Genomic DNA, 20,728 nt, shown 5'->3' on the forward strand with positions numbered 1-20,728 from the left:
CCCCACCCTACATGAACTAGAGTGTTTTCTGTAGAAACTTCCTGTGTAGAATTCAGACTAGAATAAAACAACTATGCTTAAGTGTAGATGTAGATGTCTGAGCTAGCTGTCTAAGTTATCATTGTGGTAGATGAAGACCTAGAAAGGGACTTGCTTGTCCAAACATAGACACTTAGTTCTTCTGAGATGCACTAGGGCTGTCTGAGACACCTGAATGGTGTAGTGGAGATGACATATGACCTTAGGAGGACACATTCTTCCATACTCAGATGGCAGTAGACACTTAAGTTTCTGAATCTCACCCTTGTGACTGCTTAGATGACTCATTCTCTTGATTTCATTTGAAATTCTATTGAGCAAGAGAAAATGTCTTAACCTTGAAATGAATGACACTTTCAAACTCTTGATTTAGTAGCCCAGACTACATAACAAGTACCTAGGATATATTGAAGACTTATGACCTTCTGGAGAAACACTTGGCCAGACAGTATACCTTATATATTCTTAAGTGGCATATATGAGGATGACTAACTGGAGATATTTTTTTGAAGTTGAGTTAAGCTTCCCTGTAGTATCTAGTCACACCTCAGAACATTCCAAAATTATTTTGAAAAATAATGCTAAAAATGGGGAAAAAACTACCATGTCTTTAGCTCTGCTTTCCTCAAACTATGTCCCAAACAAGTGTGCATACACTCTGTTCTCATATTGTACTGAACAAGGGTTACTAGTGCTTGTGCAGAATACACTTTTGGCTAACAAAGTTAATGAAAAGATATACTTGTTAATGTTTGCAAGCTCAGACCAGGTTTTACAATCAGTTCATTCAGTTTCACATGAACAATGCTCTCACTCTTGACTAAGCCTACAGCCACATTTGCCTTCAAAATTGTTATTCTTGTCCATAGCAAGATCTACAATTTCTTTCCCTATTCTTACGTTACTGAACTGACTATCATTCCAAGGACAAAGATTTCAAACGTAAATAAAGAAGAAAGGTAAAAGATCCTTTCCCTGCTCTGGAACTCCATCACAGCTCTTCCAAAACACTCCAATGAATCCCTCTGCCTTTTAACTCCTGAATACAGTTAGGCTATTTAGTTAATTTACTACTCCAGGGGAAAGAGGTAAGGCGATCTGAATATATATTGAAGCGTCTCTCTTTTCTATTTTCAGAGGTATTAATGTTTCTGAATCCATATGCATGGTACAAATTCATGTCAGTGAAGTTATAGTTAAATGATATTGTATTTATTAGTTATACCTCAACATGATAAAAAACTTCTTTACTTTGAGGGTGACAGAGCACTGGAACAGGCTGCCCAGGGTGGTTATGGAATCTCTTTCTATGAAGATATTAAAAACCCATCTGAATGCGTTCTTGTCCAACATGCTTTAGGTGAACCTGCTGTGGCAGGGGGGTTGGACTAGTTGATCTCCAAAGGTCCCTTCCAACCCCTATGATTCTGTGATTCTGTGATGTTTTAATTACCTTACCCAACCTAGAAACTACAGATTTATTTTTTCATTGTCTTTTTCAACTTGATGGCTAGGATTTTTGTTTTTCTTTTCCTTTTCTTTTGCAGAACGAGTTGTTGGCATTTCTGAAGGTAATGTGATTTTAGTTCTCGCAGCAGTGAGTCCCAAAGCTGAAGCATAATAATTGAGACATTAGTTTGACTGTATTCATGAACCACCTCTTTTGGGTAACATTCCATTTTCCATAGGAATGCATCTGTCACAACAGACCAAGTGAAAAAATTACTGTAATATTTGAAACAGTGATCCAAGACTATCTTCAACAAGTCAGAACAACTGAATGTGAAACAACATTTACTTAATGACCTGAAAATATAGTAATTTTAAACTGCATTACTCTAAAATTTTACTTAGAAATCTTATAAATATTTCAATTGTTTTAAATATAAGGACCAGGGCACTGATATCAAATGCCAGTACCATGGTACTGCAAACTCAGCAGTTACTCCATAACAAGTTACATTTTTAAAATAAGTGTTCTCTCCATGTTTATAGTTAATACTGAACCAGAAATCATAAAATAAGTGTTTTAAATAATCTCCCTATTGAAAATCAATAATTTGTTCACTTATTATGAGCACAGTATGTGACATAAAAATATAATAAAATTTACATTACATTTTCTTCAAGGACTCTTTAAGGAGTCACAAACAGTGCGGAACCATTTTCTTCCCTACATCTTTTGTGAACAACATGAAAGCTGTAAGTCTTTCAAAGCCATGTCTACACTCCAACTGCATACATTTTGTATTTATTTTTACTGTGATGGTGTAGTGACGAGTGGTGTTCCCCAGGGGTCAGTACTGGGTCCAGTCCTCTTCAATATATTTGTCAATGACCAGGATGAGGGGATAGAGTGCACCCTCAGCAAGTTTGCTGATGACACAAAGCTGGTGGGGGATGGCTGACACACCAGAAGGCTGTGCTGCCATATAGAGAGACTTAGACAGGCTGGAGAGTTGGGCAGAGAGAAACCTTATGAAATTCAAAAAGGGCAAGTGTAGGGTGCTGCACCTGGGGAGGAATAACCCCATGCACCAGTACAGGTTGGGGGCTGACCTGCTGGAGAGCAGCTCTGTGAAAAGAGACCTGGGAATCCTGGTGGACAATAGGATGACCACAAGCCAGCAATGAGCCCTTGTGGACAAGAAGGCCAATGGCATCCTGGGGTGCATCAAGAAGAGTGTGGCCAGCAGGTGGAGGGAGGTCATCCTCCCCCTCTACTCTGCCTTGGTGAGGCCGCATCTGGAATACTGTGTCCAGTTCTGGGCTCCCCGGTTCAAGAAGGACAGGGAACTGCTGGAGAGGGTACAGCAAAGGGCTACCAAGATGATTAGGGGACTGGAGCACCTCTCTTATGAAGAAAGGCTGAAGGATTTGGGTCTCTGCAGTCTGGAAAAAAGACGACTGAGGGGGGACCTTATCAACACTTATAAATACTTAAAGGGTGGGTGTCAGGAGAACGGGGACAGGCTCTTTTCAGTGGTGCCCAGTGACAGGACAAGAGGTAACGGGCACAAACTTGAGCATAGGAAGTTCCACCTAAACATGAGGAGGAACTTCTTGACTTTGAGGGTGGCAGAGCACTGGAACAGGCTGCCCAGAGAGGTGGTGGAGTCTCCATCTCTGGAGACATTCAAAACCCGCCTGGACGCGTTCCTGTGCAACCTGTTCTAGGTGACCCTGCTCTGGCAGGGGGGTTGGACTAGATGATCTCCAGAGGTCCTTTCCAACCCTATGATTCTATGATTTTATGATTCTATGATTCTATGAAATAGCGGTGTGGTGGGCAATAAGCGTAGTATGTGGAAATAAGCGAGTAGAAGCTCTGTAACTGGGGAGATTAAACTGTAATTGCTACTTTTATCTTTTTGATTCTTTAATATAATATTTTGATCCTATGTAATGTTCTACATAAGGGGTTACAGAGGATTATCCTCAGCCTTTGAAAAGTTCGTTTAGGGCCTATAATTAAAAGGTATAGGGGAGGCCACCACTGAAAGAATGACTTTGTTTTTATTTTAGTTTTTGGATTCTATTTAACCTTTTCAAATGGTGGATGCTATTTTGACTAGCACTATAAATTATATACAGCTTGATTTTGCTCAGAAGGAATTAATTAAAAAGTTTGGATTTATTTTGGTTTAGAAGTTTCGCAATCAAAACATATGTTAATGAAAAAACAAATTATTTCTTTTATCAAATGACAGAGGTAGCTTTAATTAATTTTGGACTACTATAGAAAAGTGTTTTTTATAAGAGGACCTTTCAATACTTAAATTCCTTTCAATACTTAACAGCGGTTTATAAGAAATATGGGGACAGACATTTTAGTAGGGTTGGTAGCGATAGTACAACGGGTAATGGTTTTAAACTAAAAGAGGGCAGATTCAAAATAGATATAACGAATAATTTTTTTACAGTGAGGGTGGTGAGGCATTGGCACAGTTTGCCCAGAGTGGTGGTAGATGCACCATCCCAGGAAACATTCAAGGTCAGGTTGGACGGGGCTCTGAGCAACCTGATCTAGTTGAAGATGTCCCTGCTCATTGAGAGGCGTTGGACTAGATGACCTTTAAAGGGCCCTTCCAACCCAAACTATTCTATGATTCTATGATTCTATGACCATATTACAAAAAGGTTCTGTTCCTCCACTGCTTCTTTTCTACACTCCACTGTTAAAATGGGGCTGAACTTCTAGAGGCCTGGTTATAGGGAGCTATCAACTTCCAAATGGAAAACTGTATCACTGGATTAACAAGTCACTGTCTTCTAGGTAATAAACAGAGGCTTTCAGCAATGGTTTCCATACAGACACCTTTTGTTGTATCAAAGGAAAATATCACTTCTTGTATAAATTTGGGGACCGAATTTATTCCCAGATTAACTTTAGTAACAAGAACGGACCAGTGAATTTTGCAAAGTATTTTGTACACACTTCCCTCTTTCATATCCTTTTCTGGTTTTCTGATGTATAATTTATCATTTTTAAAAGTTAGTAAATTGTTATTTTTGAAAATAAATTTTTACCCTGATTATCTGCTGTCTTAGATTTTGGTTCATCATGCACACACTGCTCACAATTTATAACGAAGCAAGCTATGAAAGTGTTTTTCACCCACTTTGCAGATATGTAAATGACCTTAGACAGCAGAAAGAAAAGGAAAAATAGATCTCACTGTGAAAAATCCTTTCCCTTGAGAAGGAAAAAAAAAAAAGACATGCAGTCCATGCAAAAACACCCAAACAAAACCAATCCCCCCCCAAAACATAAACCAACCAAATAAAAAGTGGAGTAACTCTACCTCACTGTTTCACATGAAGCCTCATATGAGTAGAATGAAAATGCCAATTAGTGTTTATTGATTTTTTTTTCTGTTCTCTGAAAGAAAACCTTGACTTTGACAAAATCACTTGTGTCTACTCCAACATGACAAGATTTTTTTATGTGCTGTTTCTGTACACTTGTGGAACTTCAGGCTGTCAGGTAAGTGATTAATTTTCCTAACTTAAGTCTCACTGAATATAATTCTATATTGACAGAAACCCACAGAAACCCATTCTTTACAGCTGCCTTCTGTAAGACTTCTTATAGAGAATAACATCTGTAATGGCTCTTGCTCCGTCTATGAGGACGAACCATACAACCATTTTATGTTTGTTGACTTTTGCCTACAGCAATATAGATTTCAGAAAGCTTCAGGTGACTATAGATTTGGGAACCCTGAGAGAAAAATAAAAAAATAGGAACTCCATGTAAGGTATCTGTGGAGAGAGTGAACACTGAGACTTCAACAGTTCCTTTAAAACCAGATTGTGTTGGCAACCTATCGTGAGTTTACGCTTATCTAATTAGCAATACCTTTGTGAAAACTGTGTGCGCAATCCTCCATCTCCCCATGAAGGGGGGGAAAAAGGAGAGGCATAACAACGTCTCATCTTGAATCAGCTCAGTGTTTTACTAGTCAATCTGGCCAGAATGAAAGAACATCAAATGCAATCCCCAGGCACGTGGATTGTATTACGGATGGAATAAGAAGCCTTAACTCTGTAGTTCCTGGCTTTTGTTGGATTATTTTTACACAGCTTTTGTATTTAGGAAGGATTATGGCACACATGGTCAATAAGATCACACAGTCTTTTTAGACCCCTATAATACTTCAAGGTGCAATGAAATGAGTTAAATATGGAGAGAAAAAGCAGTCTGAGTCTCATGGCTTTTGGAGTTTTAAATGAAAACTTCTTGCAAATTTTAACAAGGTTCTTTCCATAATTTTTAACATTAACAGGGAAAAAAAATTGTAGAAGAGAATAAGCAAGACCTCAAAGTGAAAGGACCTGGTCTGATTACAGTGACAATTATTCTCCATTTCATCCATGGTGATCATAGGAGACCCTTTAGAGTTATTATGATTTTGGTTGAAGTGCATGGGACACTGCTACTTAATTTCCATGCGATCCTAATGTAACTGTTATGATTCCTCCATCAAAAGCATAATCATACGTTCTACGGTTGTCATAGTGTATTGTGCCAATAAATACTACTAAGGAAATTCTTCATGCACAGCTCATTGACATAATAGGCTATAATGTTTTTTTTAGTGCTGCTATGGTCTACTGTATCAATGCCTACTGAGGGAGACTTTAAAGCACTCATCCAAGCACAGAGGGTAACTATACATAATAAAAATTTTTATGAAGTTTTTGGAAATAAGCAATTATTCTGCACTGCACTGTTCATTTTATTTATAAGTGCCAAAATCATTAGCATACACAAGGGACAGCTGTGTTATTCAAATTTTCCCTTAAAGATTGAACTAACTTCACTTTCACAGGCTTCAAGAACCTTCAAGAAAGTTTTTTTGTGTGTTGTCTTTCATTTTTCCTAATGTCAAAGTGAAAAAAACCCACAAAGGTAAAACTTAACGCTCTCTCATTTAATGATCTCACGCTTCTTTATAATTTTGTACGAAAAGGTCATAGTTGCTTCATCTTCCTATCTGAATACTATGCTTCTAACCTGAAGCCCTTGTTTAATTTTTTTTTTTCTTTGTGAAATGGACAGAGAGAAGTACCTCCAGAGAACAATTTGGAAGAACATTCATAAGCTGGGTACCTAAAATGAGTGGGATGAATGACTCACTGAAGAATTTAGCCTAGCTTTCTAGCAAATACATACCACATAAAACATATCCCAATCTTTATGTAGAAAATACAGACTCTCTATTTTCAGAATTTCAACTAATTTGGATGAAAAGGGATTAGTTTAGGACAACAGAAAGGGCCTTTCACACTAAATAGAGAGCAGTGCTGAATAACTATGGCTTTCTGATGTGAGTACCAGAAATGATTAATGGAATCACTGAAGATTAATAATAGCTGCCCAAATGTTAAGTACTTCTGATTATCCAGTATAGTACTCTTTCCCCATAAGACAAAAAAATCTTCAGTAAATTCAACGAAAACATGAAACAAAAACATTGACCAAAGGCCAAACCACACAACCACTGTGTACATCACGCTGAAGTAAAACAGAGGTTGATCAGAGTTTATCAGCCAAACTCTGAAGAGTGAAATTCAAAGGCATCATCTGGAAACCCCTATAACTGAGAAGTAGGATTCATTCACTGAGGCAGAGCTCTATTCTGATATATTTACCTATTACAGCTTCCAAATTATTTAAAAGTTTGTTGTTGTGGTTTGGGCTGCACTGCCCACTGAGACAAATGACAGATACTCACCACCACCTCTCTCTCCAAGGAGGGGAGGGAGAGAGAGAAAGAGATTTATGAGTTTATCTCAGTGGCCAGTCCAGCCATGTTGGGCATGTTGGCAGTCTAGAGCACTAACGGCAGCATAAATGAAAAACTTCCTACTTTTTATCCTGTTCTACCTAATTTTTTTTTTCCATCACTTTCCAATCTTGTTGCCTAGGTTTGTTATGATTCTAACTTGCTTGAGGGTTTAGAGATATTCAGGAATAAGCTGATCTGCCCATAGAAGGGGACATGGAGACAGTGCAGAGGTTTACACACCAGTACTATTTGAACATGTCTGTTCTTTGCACTGAGGAAATCCGTAGCTGTTCACGTTGAAATTTTCAGCTTTCACTTGTAGACTGAGGAGGAGCAGCTCAACATCTTCGTGTCTTAAAATGAGAAGAAGCATTATGAACCTTATCTCCTATCTGAAAATCCAAGGCTGTCAGGAGTACCAGTAAGACCTCTGTAGTCAATGAGGTAAAGGTGACCATACACTTCTCAGAGATACATGTATGCCAGCACAGCTTCAGGCAAGGAGTTTCTTACCTCAGCAAGTATTTTCTCAATGAATCACATCTAGTTTGCTTTCATTAAGATGGTGCTCTGATTCATATATTGTGAGTGTACTGAAACTCAGGAATCTAAGTTTAATGAAAAAGTAAACATAGACCCTGGATGACCTCAAGAAGGCTGATGGCATTTGTAATGCCAAATCTTCTATTTGTTGTTCTATAAAGTTGCACACAGATACTCATTGGGAGAGGCAGTTGTGATTTACTTGACAGCACTTTCTGTTCTTTTGCCCAGCAATATTAATCAGTCTGGATAAGATTTCATTAGGACGGTTTTTCACATGAAAAAAATGGTGAAATTTGAGAGAAGTCCAGCCCTGAATAATCATTATTTAGAATTAAAAAGGAATTGGAAGGTTAGATTCTGGTCTTTCTTTCAAAATATACAAAAAGCAAAATATACAATGATTATGAATCTCTTAGACCATGAGTGCATATTTTAGCCTCTGAACTGCAGAAGTAAGCCAGAGAGAATGTATCAAAAAGCTGAATTTTACAGTCCTGAGGTATGACCATTTGCCTGAGAAATGAAAGACACACTGAAGATACACATCTTTATGTGGTTCAACTTGGCCCTTGTGCTTCTCATTCCAGTCTAAACACAGAGCTAGCGGCAAGCATGGCTTGGATATATTGGTCTCTCTACCTCAGAAGAGAAGTCTCTTTGGTACACTGATGAAAGTCTTAATTTTGTTCCAGCACTGAATTAATATTAAACTTGGAGATCTTAAACTTTTCCAAAGAGGATTTTTTTATTTAAAAAAAAAAAAAAAACAAAACAAAAAACCGACTATATCTTTAAACATGAAACATTATGAGACTAAAACATCCTGCACCCTATGTGTGAACTGTCATTAGTAAAATCATTGGTCATGAAACACGGTATCCTGAGATCCCTCTGGAGGTAAGTAATAGAGATGTGGGAAATATGCCACCTCTGATAATAGTTCCCATTTCTTTGTCAGGACTTATCACATAAGGAAATATGATATGAAGGAACAGGATCTTTCCTGGTTGCAAACTTAATATTTTTTTATTATGCCCAAAGTGGACTCTGAAACAAGAACTGACAAACAGATGAACCAGTTTGAGAACCTCGCTAACATCTAAGAGAGAAATTTGTCAATAAGTTATGATATGTTCTACTATTATTAACTTAGGACCCTGATTTTAGTTTCTATTCCTTCTTACAGGGAAAGACTGATGAGCAATATTCACAGGAAGTTCTCATCACAGCAGTGTTTTCTAATGTCTAAAAATCTCTGGAAAAATGGTCTGGTAATTGTAACTTCTGAGAAAGAATTGCGTGCTAGTCCTGTTTATTTTATTTATGTTTACATGAAATCACTTTCTTACACAAATGTAAATATCATTTCAAAGCAATAGTTTCCAAAGCACAAGGAATGTGTCCTATTCAGTTACATGCATGCATGAACATGCACAAACACACTTGTACAGAAGCACACTTTTTTCTACTGTATAAAGCCTTGCATAATGATATGAAATTTTTTACATGCTTAAAAATAAATTATACAGTGATAGGGACATTATAGCTGTACAGAAATGTAGATGCCCCCGCCTTGCTTCCTCTTGCTCACTCTTAGTTTCACACGACATCATGGCTAAACTGATTGGCATTGATATTTTTAATGGCTATCTTTGAAAGCAAAGACAGGATTAATCAAAGTTGGAATCTTTCAAATCCGAGGTCTTACAAAGAGGTCACCAATAGTGTATTCTATTAGATTTGATAACACCAAACCTTTGCAACTTTATTTCTAGGAAATCATCAACAGACACTGTAAAGACAATATGTGATCCATTTAAAGTTTACAGACAGATTGATATAAATGAAATCTATGGCATCCATGTGTAACTAAGTCTGACTCCTGCACTGCTAAATTTATCAGACTTAAGAGGCTAAGCACTGCTAGGAGGATTGATTGATAAGATTGGAATTGTCTGTGGCTTTTGGATCTATCAGGGTAATAAGTATAAAAAGTGATGACACAAAGCTCTTTATAGAAGTTTTTAAGTAATAGGACGGTCAAAAACACAGGGATCATGTTTATTTCTACCAAAGACGTATTACGTAACCATTGATATTTCCTAAAAGCAATATAAATACTGTAGATTCTAACTCCAGCCCAAATGCTTCATTCAGTATCTTCATATAGCTCTCACTGCCACTAATTTTCATGTCTTGCCATAGTTATTAATCCTTAATTTTTTATTAATTTATATCACCTCTGTAAATATCAAGTCAATCAAGCAGGTAACACAAAAAACAGTCGCTATGATGAAAGAACATCTTCATGGCAATGAAAATGTCAATAGGAAAACCACAGACAAATGAAATGGTAAAATGGCACTTTCAGTGAAAGGATGACTCAATTATGAAACAATGTTCACTCAGTAGCTTGAGAATAGAATAGAATAGAATAGAATAGAATAGAATAGAATAGAATAGAATAAATTTCCAGATATTATAGATATTATTAAAACCAATAATGATTTTACGGTCACAAAACCTCTTGTGAGGTGAAAAAGGGTTATAGTCTGCATTTTACAGATAGAGAAAATGATGCACAGTAATTTTATGTGCCTCCATCTTGGTGTGCCAAAACTGTGGTTTGATTTCAGAGTTGATGAACACCTACAGCTCTAAGTGAAGTTAATCATGAAGCACAGAGCAGTATCTGGAAGCACTAAGAACACATTTTTTTCAATCAAGATTGAAAGGGTGATTTTTATTTTTATTTTAAAATGTTTAAACTATTCTTCATCCACCTCTACATTTCCAAGATTAGATCTTGGCTTTTGCAGTGAAAGATGCTTTTTGTCATATTATGTTTAGTATTTTATAGTTTCCACTATACTGCCTGGAAGGAACATTCAGCCTGGAAGTCTTTATTTAGTCTTTTGTCAGTCTCTCACTAACAACTTGCTTTTTATGTCTTCCTTTCTATTATGATTAATAGTTTACATTTGTATTTGGAATGCTTCAAGCTACAGTCATGGCAATCCCTTTCACAATTTCCTTCTATGTCTTCTGACACTACATGAATATTTGTGTTTGATCATTTTTTCTTATGGGTATGCAGTGAAGACAGTATGCAGGTGTAGTTTATCAGTATGTTTTATAGTAAATGCTTAGCTTCTTTCAGGGGCACGGAAGCCTCTGCCTACATAGTGTAATGTGCTGGACCAAATAATTGGAAATACTTTCAGACCTGGGAAATCACTCAGGGGTAAAAAAAATAAAATAAAAATTGGGATTCTCCTTTTCACAGGTTTTTATTTTTTAGTACTAGATCTATCACATGGGTATTATGACTGACCTAATCTAATTGGAGCACCAATCACCAGGCCACCTTTTAACAACAAAAACAAATATGTTTTTTTAGTAATACTTAATCTTTCAGAGCTAAGGCTTTTTAATGTAAAACAAGGGCTCTGACAAACTGAGGAACTGGAACAAAGATAAAATCCTCCTCTGTAACAATGTGTTACATCAGCACAACTCACATATGGCTCCTCTTTCAGAGTTTTCTGGTGTAGCTTGCTGACACTGAAATGCACCTAATTGCTAATAGTTAAAACATATAAAATATTTCTTCTCTTAATGAAGAAATTTTTAAAAATGAACAAAACTTAAAAAACCCCTTGTAAAGTAATGATAACCTTCGGAAAGGGATTTACGCTCTTAAAAATATAAACAATAGCTTAGAAAAGTCAGTTGTTGTACCAAATACCATACAGAACAGTATCAGTGACTGGAGTTTTATGGTGCCTGTGAAACATAATACACCTTGAGAATATCCTTAATGGGATGAGTGACTCCCCCTCTGGATTTCCTAATAGAAGTCTCGGTGTAATACAAAATTCTTTTTACCCTGCATGCTGATATCTCTATTTCTAAGAATATACCTGTGACCAGGCTTTTTAAAGCTTTTAGAGACTAAACTCAACTTAAATTCCTTTTCCTAGTCAAAGGAGATAGAGAAGTCTTTTGAAGAGATTTCTCAAAAGCAATACAGAGGGCCTTAGAAAGAGTCTGATTGAGGATTTACCGGGAACCAGGAAATGGATTTGAGTTAGCACAATGCTAGGTGCAAGTTAAACTATTTAATATAGTCTTTTCCTAAAGTTACTGAGGAACACATACAGAGTTTTTCCTGTACGAGATTTCAGAATTTCTAGTAAATAATGTGAAAAAATAAATCTCGTTCCTCCTAGGATCAGGAACTCTGAAGTTTTATCATTAAAATTGGAAAAAGCAGTTGGATAAAGAAAGTGGAGCACATGTAAATTCTACGCAAAATACCATCTTAGGGGCCTAATGTATCTCACCTAACCTACTTGCACCTGCTTTGTTGTTGTCTACTTATAGACAGATGAATAATGCATCCTGTTATAATGGCAATTTATGATTTTTTCTGTACAGTTAATTTCAGGAAAAGTTGTGTTGCAAAGTGTCTTAGTAGTGGTAAATCAGTCTTGTCTGTTGCTCTGTGCTAAGACTAGTAACATATGTCAGTATCTGGAAACTTGGATGAGGCTTTTTAATCTTGCCTTCATCTGTTGTAAATTATTGTGGAGGGTTAGCCTTGGCCAGCAATCCCCACCGACCACTCACTCGCTCCCCCTCCTCAACAGAACAGGGGGAAATAATAGGAATGACAAAGCTTATGGATCAAGACAGAAAGGGAGATCACTCACCAATTTCGGTCACGGGCAGAACAGACTCATCTTGGGAAAAATTAATTTAAATTATTGCCAATTAAAAATAGAGTTGCATGGTGAGAAACAAAAATTAAAACAATACTTCTCACGCTCCCCTTTCGAGGCTCAACTTCGCTCCTTCACTCCCAAGTCCTCTCTCCCCCCATCCCCTTCCACCTGAGGGTCCACGAGCAGCGCAGTGGGATGAGGAATGGCTGTTGGTGTCAGTCTGTGGCAGTTCTTCTATGCTGCTCCTTCCTCTTCACACCTTTCCTCTGCTCCAGACTGGGGTCTCTACAGGCTGCAGCTTCATTTAGGTAATATCTGCCTGCTCTGATGTGGGGTGGTCCACGGGCTGAAGTATGGATATCTGCTCCACCATGGTCCTCCATGGCCTGCAGGGGCACAACCTGCATCACCATGGTCTTCTCCATGCATTGCAGGGGAATCTCTGCTCGAGCACTTGGAGAACCTCCTCCTCCTCCTTCTCCTCCTCCTCCTCCTTCTCCTCCTCCTCCTTCTCCTCCTCCTCCTTCTCTCACCTTGCCGTCTCCAGGGCTGTTTTCTCACACTTTCTTCCTCCCTCCTCACAGCCTGTGTAGTGTTTTGCCCTCTCTTAAGTACATTTTTCCAGAGGTGCCACCATCTTGGCTGAGGCACTTAGCTGCGTCCTGCTGGAGTTGGCTGGAACCAGCCTATCTTCACAGAAGCCACCCCTGCAGCGCGCCCTCACCACCCTCCCCCCAGTCAAAGTGTTATCATTTACTTCTAACACAGTTATCCAGAGAAACTGCTCAGATAATTTGCTATCAATAATATAATGAACTTAAAGTTGTTAGGACTTTTTTGTTCCTTTTATGAATTAGCAGCAAGTAATAGGTTGAGGTTTTCATTCATCTGCAGTTTGCCATTGCCTCATCTCTAGTTTGTGGTAGGACAATACTTTATTGTCACAACTTTCTTTTCTTGAGCTAGGGCTGTGTTTATGTTTTTAAGTCATAAGATACTATTTCTCTTGAGCGATTGGAAGACGTAAGTTTTTACAACACTAATATTCTTTTCTTCCTCTGAAGTTATGTTAGCAAAGCTAAGAATAATGAATATATATTGCATATATGTAAAAAATCATTGTAGTAAATAATAGTTATAGTAGAGTTGCACACTTAAATTTTCATAACATTTTCCATTACAAAATCTGTCTTCAATTGTTGATAGTTTTTCCAGATTTGTGTAGTTGGAAAAACAGAGGACTCGTGCAGCATGCTTACATGCCCAAAAGCTTGCTATTTTTCTACCAGTTGTATCAGTTGGTCTAACAAAAATCTTACCCCTCTCTTACAAATACACCTGGTTTCCATTTTTAGACCACTGTCATGGTTATACATGACATACTAATTCACTCTGCTTTATTTCTTTGACCTATTTCTGTACAGGATACAGGACGCAGAAAACCCCCTTCTGGACTTCTTTCTCAGCATGGCAGTGAACTGTGCTTTGTGGATGGACTAGCTCTAGCACTGCCCTGTACTACCCAGTGGAAGCATAACTCACTGATCAGTATCTGACTGGCACAGATCTGCTTTCTGAGCTTGTTAAAGCATTCTCAATATCCACTGTATGGTAATTTTCACTTAACAATAGAAAACAGATGTTTTGAATAGATAATGAAATTGCAATTCCGAAGTAAATAAGTGCAACATTTTTCAGCTTCATTGAAGCGAGGTACTGCAAATGGATTTATCTCACCTTACATGTATATCTAAAAGTTAGAATAAGATTCCTTATTTGCTGGCAATATTGCCTTGAAGTATTCCTTGCCCCTGCAGACTCATATCTTTTCTGCCCTGATCTGTACTGCACTGTTTACCCCCCTGGTTTACAGAAACGTAAAAGCAACTGGATTGAGAAAATGTCTAAGTCAACAAATTGCCAACAACGTACTTTGAAATCACAGGTAAAGTGTCTGAATTTCAGCTCATTATTTCAGTTCTGCTTTATAGTCAAAAGAAAGAAATAGGCATCCCTGAAAGGTGATTTATCTCATCTCAAGTTGTGTATTTTTCCTCAGTGGTATAAAGGGATCCAGCTTTGACTCAGGCAAGTAACTTTTAGACAACTGAAACTGGATGAGGTGAATCACATGCTGCATAAACATAACTTTAAATATTGAAAATGAATCTGAGCTTTGCTACATCCCTAATTCTTTTTGAAATTGATTTGTAAGATCTACTAAAAATCCCACAATAGTTAAAATTTTCAGGTGTTGGAAAACCCTATTTGCATGAGTCATAAATTAATATAAATTCCTAAGTCCTATTTGACTCTCAGTGTTCTTACTTTCTTTTTGAATGTGAAGTGTTTTTTCTTCTGTTACCTGATACTAATACACGGGCTGTGCATGGCTCAGAGGTTGTCTGCTCTCTAACTTTTCTTTACTACTCTTGCCCTAAGTAAGTGCTGAACCCTCCAGTTCAGCTGTTTTACGGTGCTCTATTTCTTATAAGGACAGCATCCTGTAAAGAAAGGAGGAGATAGTTCTCTCTCCTCGGAAATTTGCATGTGAACGCTAGCTACAAGGCAAGTAAATGCACATTCACCATGAGCACAGTTCACGGAGTGATGAGGACACAAAGAGCCTCAGAGGGAATGATTGTTTCACAACAAGGAGCTCATGCATTTCAAATTGCTCGGCACCTGGGCTTGAAATGAGTCCATGCTCCTGTTGCTTAATACTGTTGCACAGTAGTTTTGGCAACAAGACTGACAGCTTGAAGGGTTATTCTCAAAATCATACAGCATGTTAAATTCTGGTAATGTATTTTTTTCCCTTCCCTGGCAACATTACAAGAAAAAATTGGCCGGATCTTTATAGATGTGCATCTGGCTGAATGGCAAAGCCTGGCTATCAATTTTATCACTATTAATTTATTATTTCCTGGGTTTTGCACTTTACTTAGCCAACATAAAACTTTGAATCCCATTGTTGCCTTACGAAAATCACTTTTTTCCCACCTGAGAGATGAATGCATGTGCTCATGACTTTCAGACATTTTGGCGATTAACTTTTGACGGCTTTGGTGGCATTGAGACACTAAAATTTGTAAAAATATGAAAGCTGATAGCTACCTGCAAAGCCAGATGCTCTCTGTATGAATGTCCATAGAAGGTCAGACTGAGTGTCTGTTTAGCCCAGTACCTCTCTTCACTATAAATGATTTGTCGTGGATATATAGGGAAAGAGTAAGAAACTACGCAAATGTAGTGTTGTTCAGCCCTTGTATTCTGTCCTGTCTTTAACTTGAAGCCTTCCTTAACCATTTGATACTGCAGAAGAATGGGAAAAAGTTTTAAGGTGGTAGGGTGAACCAGACAGGTGTGGTGTTAACCAAGAGAGAGTTCCAGCACAAAGTCTGATGGCGAATTCTTTCTTGGAACTACCATGCTATTACGCTTGCCATGTTCTTATGCTTCTGCATAGGCAGCCACCATTGATTCTTGTCAGAAACAGGATACTGGACAAAGAGGACAGTCAGTCTGACTGATAAGGAGCTTTTTAAAAATATATAAAAACCCAATAGAATCACAGAACCATAGAACATTGCAGGCTGGAAGGTACTTCAGGCAATCTCTAGTTCAACATCAAACCATCTTCAGCTATGAGATTACACCAGGTTGCTCAAGTCTTTATCCAATTTTGTGTTAACCTCCAAGGATGGAAACTGCACAGTCTCTCTGGGAAACTGTCCCACCGCTTGACTGTCCTTACAGTAAAAAGGTTTCTCCTTACAACCAGCATGTCATATTCAATTCATAAGTTTCACTCAATTTATGTCTGTTGTTTCTTGTCTTCCCGCCCTGCATCACTGTGAAAAACCTGGCTCCACCTTCTTGATGAAGAAGCTGAACTCACTCCAGCTGATTGATGTTTTCCTTGTCCTTGACAATGGTGGGGGGAGACGGCAGGGCCAAACTGGCCACAGTATTCTACATGTGGTCTAATGAGAACCAAGTAGAGAACAATAATTTCTTATGGCCATGCTCCTGTTCATAGAGCTTAGGTTCCCATTGACCATCTCGCTGTCAGAGCACACTGCTGGCTCATACTGAGCTCGCGGTCCGCTGAGGGCCCTATGTCTTTTTCAGCAGAGCTGCTCTCTGGCCAACCTGAAAGGAATTCTTCCTAGGACTTTGCATTTGTCACTGTTGATTTTCATAAGGTTGGCCCATTCCTTCAGCCTGCGCCTAGTCCCACTGAACAGCAGCCCTGCCCTTAAGCGTGTTGATTAGTCCCCCACAATTTGGTGACACCTGCAAACTCTGTGAGAACACACTCTTTCTCCTGTAGGGCACTGATAAAGATGTTAAATGGGACAGACTGGAGGAGAGACCCATGCAGTACTCTGCTTGTTACCAGCCTCCAGGTAGAGTATAACAAATTAACCACAACGAGAAAAGGCAGCATGCATAGGCCAAAGATGCCAATTCCACAGGCTTGCCATGCCTTTGGATGATCAAACATTTGGGAAAACTTCAGAAGGAAAAATAGGGTGAGACTGAATCTTTGCACCATGACACTGCACTGTACTGCTGATAAATCACTCACATGCTACTTTGTGCTTAAGAAGAAAAGAGTCACCAAGTTAGGGCACCATTCACAACTTCTGTATTATCTTTATTCTTTCCTGTACATACACAAACTTACGATATTTACTTCACTTAGGGGTATATATAACATCTTTTTTTTGTTTGTTTTTTGTGGTGTTGAAAACAACAGAAAACATGAAAGAAAGGTTAACAAAATCAATATTGTTCTTTATTCGAAGATCAGCTGCTTCTAAGAATCTGGAATGTCCAATATACAACAAGTTCTGTTTTATTGGGCTCAACATAAAACTGTGAGGAGTACTCTAGTGCTGGTTTTGAGTACATCACATAATAATTTTAAATTTGGATTATTACTTTAATGAAAGAAATAGTAAAAGTTATATATTTGTGAAAGACACAAGATACATGCTTAAAAATCACAAAAATAGAAGGTACTGTTTAACTATTTATTGTTGTTACTATTTATTATTTAAATAAAAAGTGCCTCAGCATTTTTTCAGTATTATGTATTAAATTATTAGTGTATTTTCTTTCAAGAAGCTACGTATTTCAAAAATACTGTACTTTGTGGAATTACATTTATTTTTTTTTAACATGCAGAAAGCTGAAAGTATTGCAGTACTCTTATCTCACATTGTGATTAGTAGAGAAACAAAATAATGTTATTGAGATATAAGTCTTTGATATCTCTCTTTGTTGTTATTTGGGATGGGAGAGTCCTGGTTTTGTGAGTGCCTGTGCTAGTTGAACAGTGCTTTGCCAGATTCTTGATAGCTATCTGGGTTTTAGTCTTTCAGTTTTGAGGTCAGAGCATTAACACATTTGCATTATAAAAAGAAAGAAAACTTGTTGGGAATCCCAATATATATTTCATCTGGTTTAAAGCCTTAATCCTGGATTCTGAGTGCTGTGTGGTTTTAAGAGTATTAGTGCAAATTTATATAAAATGGCTTGATACTGCTTGTGTAAGCACTTTCCACCGACATCAGAAAGTTAAATAAAAAAAATAAACCTAGATCAGGGTTAACAGGGTCTAACTGCTGGAGCCCTGGGAAGACCAGATGGCTGTGTGAAAAAACTATATTGCTTTCTTGCTATTGTTCTGGAAGAGAGCCTTTCAATCGAGAATCTTTTATCTTTATTTTTAATAAAAAGAATACAAAAAGAATCTGAGTAAAAGTCTGTTTTAAAAGTTTGGGGGTGTTGTTTTGTTTTTTTGTTTTTTTTTCCAAACTTTTCAAAGCAGTCGACTCACCCTGAACACCAGCCACTCTCATACTTTTGTCCTTAGAGCCTACTTCTGCTACACGCCTGTTTCAGGGCAGATGGGAATAGTTGGCACAGCAGCTGGCCAAAATTCAGATACTCTATTTTGTGTAATAAAACCTACATAATGATATTTCTATATTTGGTTTCGAACCAAATCATGCAGAAACAAAATTTGTTAAATTTCCCATGAACAGAAATTCTGAAGAAAAAGAGGCGTTTTCCCCTATCGCGATCTGTTCCCATCAAGTAAAATAAATGCACTGGAACCTGCAGCTGCTAAGCAAAAATCACATTCTTGAGGGGATCAAGAGGCTGGGGAACGAATTGGCTCAGGAGTCAGGACATCTTAGAATCTTTGGCCAAAGGACAATCTGCCCAGTGGGGCTTCCTATGGTCACATGCCATTGATCTCCAGCAGCTGCTAGAGTTGAATTAACATTCTTGTCAGGTTGACTGCTGCTGCTAGCCATGTGAAATTGTCACAACTGTTAATTTCAACATTTCCATGCCAAGAAACCTGGAAAACTCAAGAGCCCAGACTTGGTATAAATCTCTTAAGGCTGCTAGGCTCTTCCTGCACAGCCAAAAGATGAACCCTATTTAGAGGTGGAGTTCAGTAATTGGGATCCAAGAGTCTGAAAACCTTGCCACAACAAACTGCCCTGGAACCATGGATAATGAGATTTCATCCCCAGGGGAAAACCACATCATATCTAGAATACTATACCCTTCAGAGCCTTGGATTCTCAGTCACTAACAGAAGATAAGAATTCTGTCAGGTTTTTCTTATAGTCCTGTCTTTGATTTGGTAGAAATTCCTTGAATTCAGGATCTTTAAGGAGAAATATTTTAGGTACAATGAAGAGATGTTTCCTGATAAAGCTTCATTTTATTGAAAAATTTCTGAATAGATTAAATTTGCTCTTTATTCAAATTAGAAGTTATAGAAAAAAGGTAACTTTTTGCATCTACATATTACATGGCATTCAGTGTTCTTCAGTTTTCAAGTTTCACCTCATTTCATGAGGTATTCCATGCTCCCAACTCTGAGGTATTCTCAAAACAAGCAATCTGGATGGTAAGGTGCCTAAGTTAAGTCTCAGGAAAATACTGAAAACAGGCTGACTGTTGCCATTCAGGATGTTGGGATTATGACCCATTCCAAGAAAATAAGAGCTCATTGATCAATATTGTTGAAAAACAAAACAAAACAAAAATCTACCAACTGTTAGGAAGTATTAAAACTGGAATAAGGAATTAAACTAAGATCATAAATCTGCCACTCTTTCTATCTGTTGTTGACATCTTAAAATACCCTGTAGTTGTTGTCTTTCCATTTCGGGAGAATTATAGAAGACCATGAAAAGTTCAGAAAGCAACAAAGATGATCAAAGGTATGGAGTGGGTTTTAACAAAAGTTTTGACCAAAAAAAAATAAAAAAAAAAAAGGAAAGTTTTTTAGTTTGCAAAATCAAACATAGGGAAGGGAGGTGTAATAAAGATGTATAAAATCCTGGGTCTCATGGAAATGATAAAAAGGTGTTAAAGGCTTACCAGCAGTGTAAGAGGAAAGGGGTAGCAAGTCAAGTTAGCTGGAGCTAGATCCAAAAATCAAGTCATATAATGGATATTTGAGTCAGAACTTGTTTTCAGAGGATGGTCTGAATGCTCAAAGTTTCTGTGAAGGAATTAATAAGATTAAGTTTTGAAAGCAGAATCTATGGAAGGTTTTGTGAGAGTGCAGAGCAGGAAGACTGCTAGGGGTGCTGGGAGCCATGGGGACTCTCCACAGGGACTGTCAGGGCAGGGTCTGGCAGCCTGGGTCTGTCCCACAGCCCCAGCCAGGAGCAGGGCAGCAGTGGGGCACAAGGGCAGGCCCAGCCCCAGGGAGGCCCACCTCCATTGGGATGGGGACAGGCCAAGGCCAGGACAGGAGATGGGCCCACGATGCGCCTGGCTTGTGGAGGTCCCATGGCCAGGCAGGGCAGAGCTGGAGAACAGCCCTGCTGCAGTGTCGCTGGGGTAGGGGCTGATGGCCCTGGGAGTCTGAAATGGGATCCTGTGCTGTGGGTAGCCCACTGAGGGAGGTTGGGGAGGGACAGTGAAGCCTGTGAGTGCCCACAGCATCACGGAATTTTTTCAGAGTTGGAAGGGACCTCTAGAGATCACCTAGTCCAACTCCCCTGCTAAAGCAGGATTGCCTAGAGCACATCACTCAGGACTGCGTCCAGGCGAGTCTTGAAAGTCTCCAGAGAA

Source organism: Rissa tridactyla, chromosome 1 (assembly GCF_028500815.1).
Source record: "Rissa tridactyla isolate bRisTri1 chromosome 1, bRisTri1.patW.cur.20221130, whole genome shotgun sequence".
Lineage (NCBI taxonomy): Eukaryota > Metazoa > Chordata > Aves > Charadriiformes > Laridae > Rissa > Rissa tridactyla.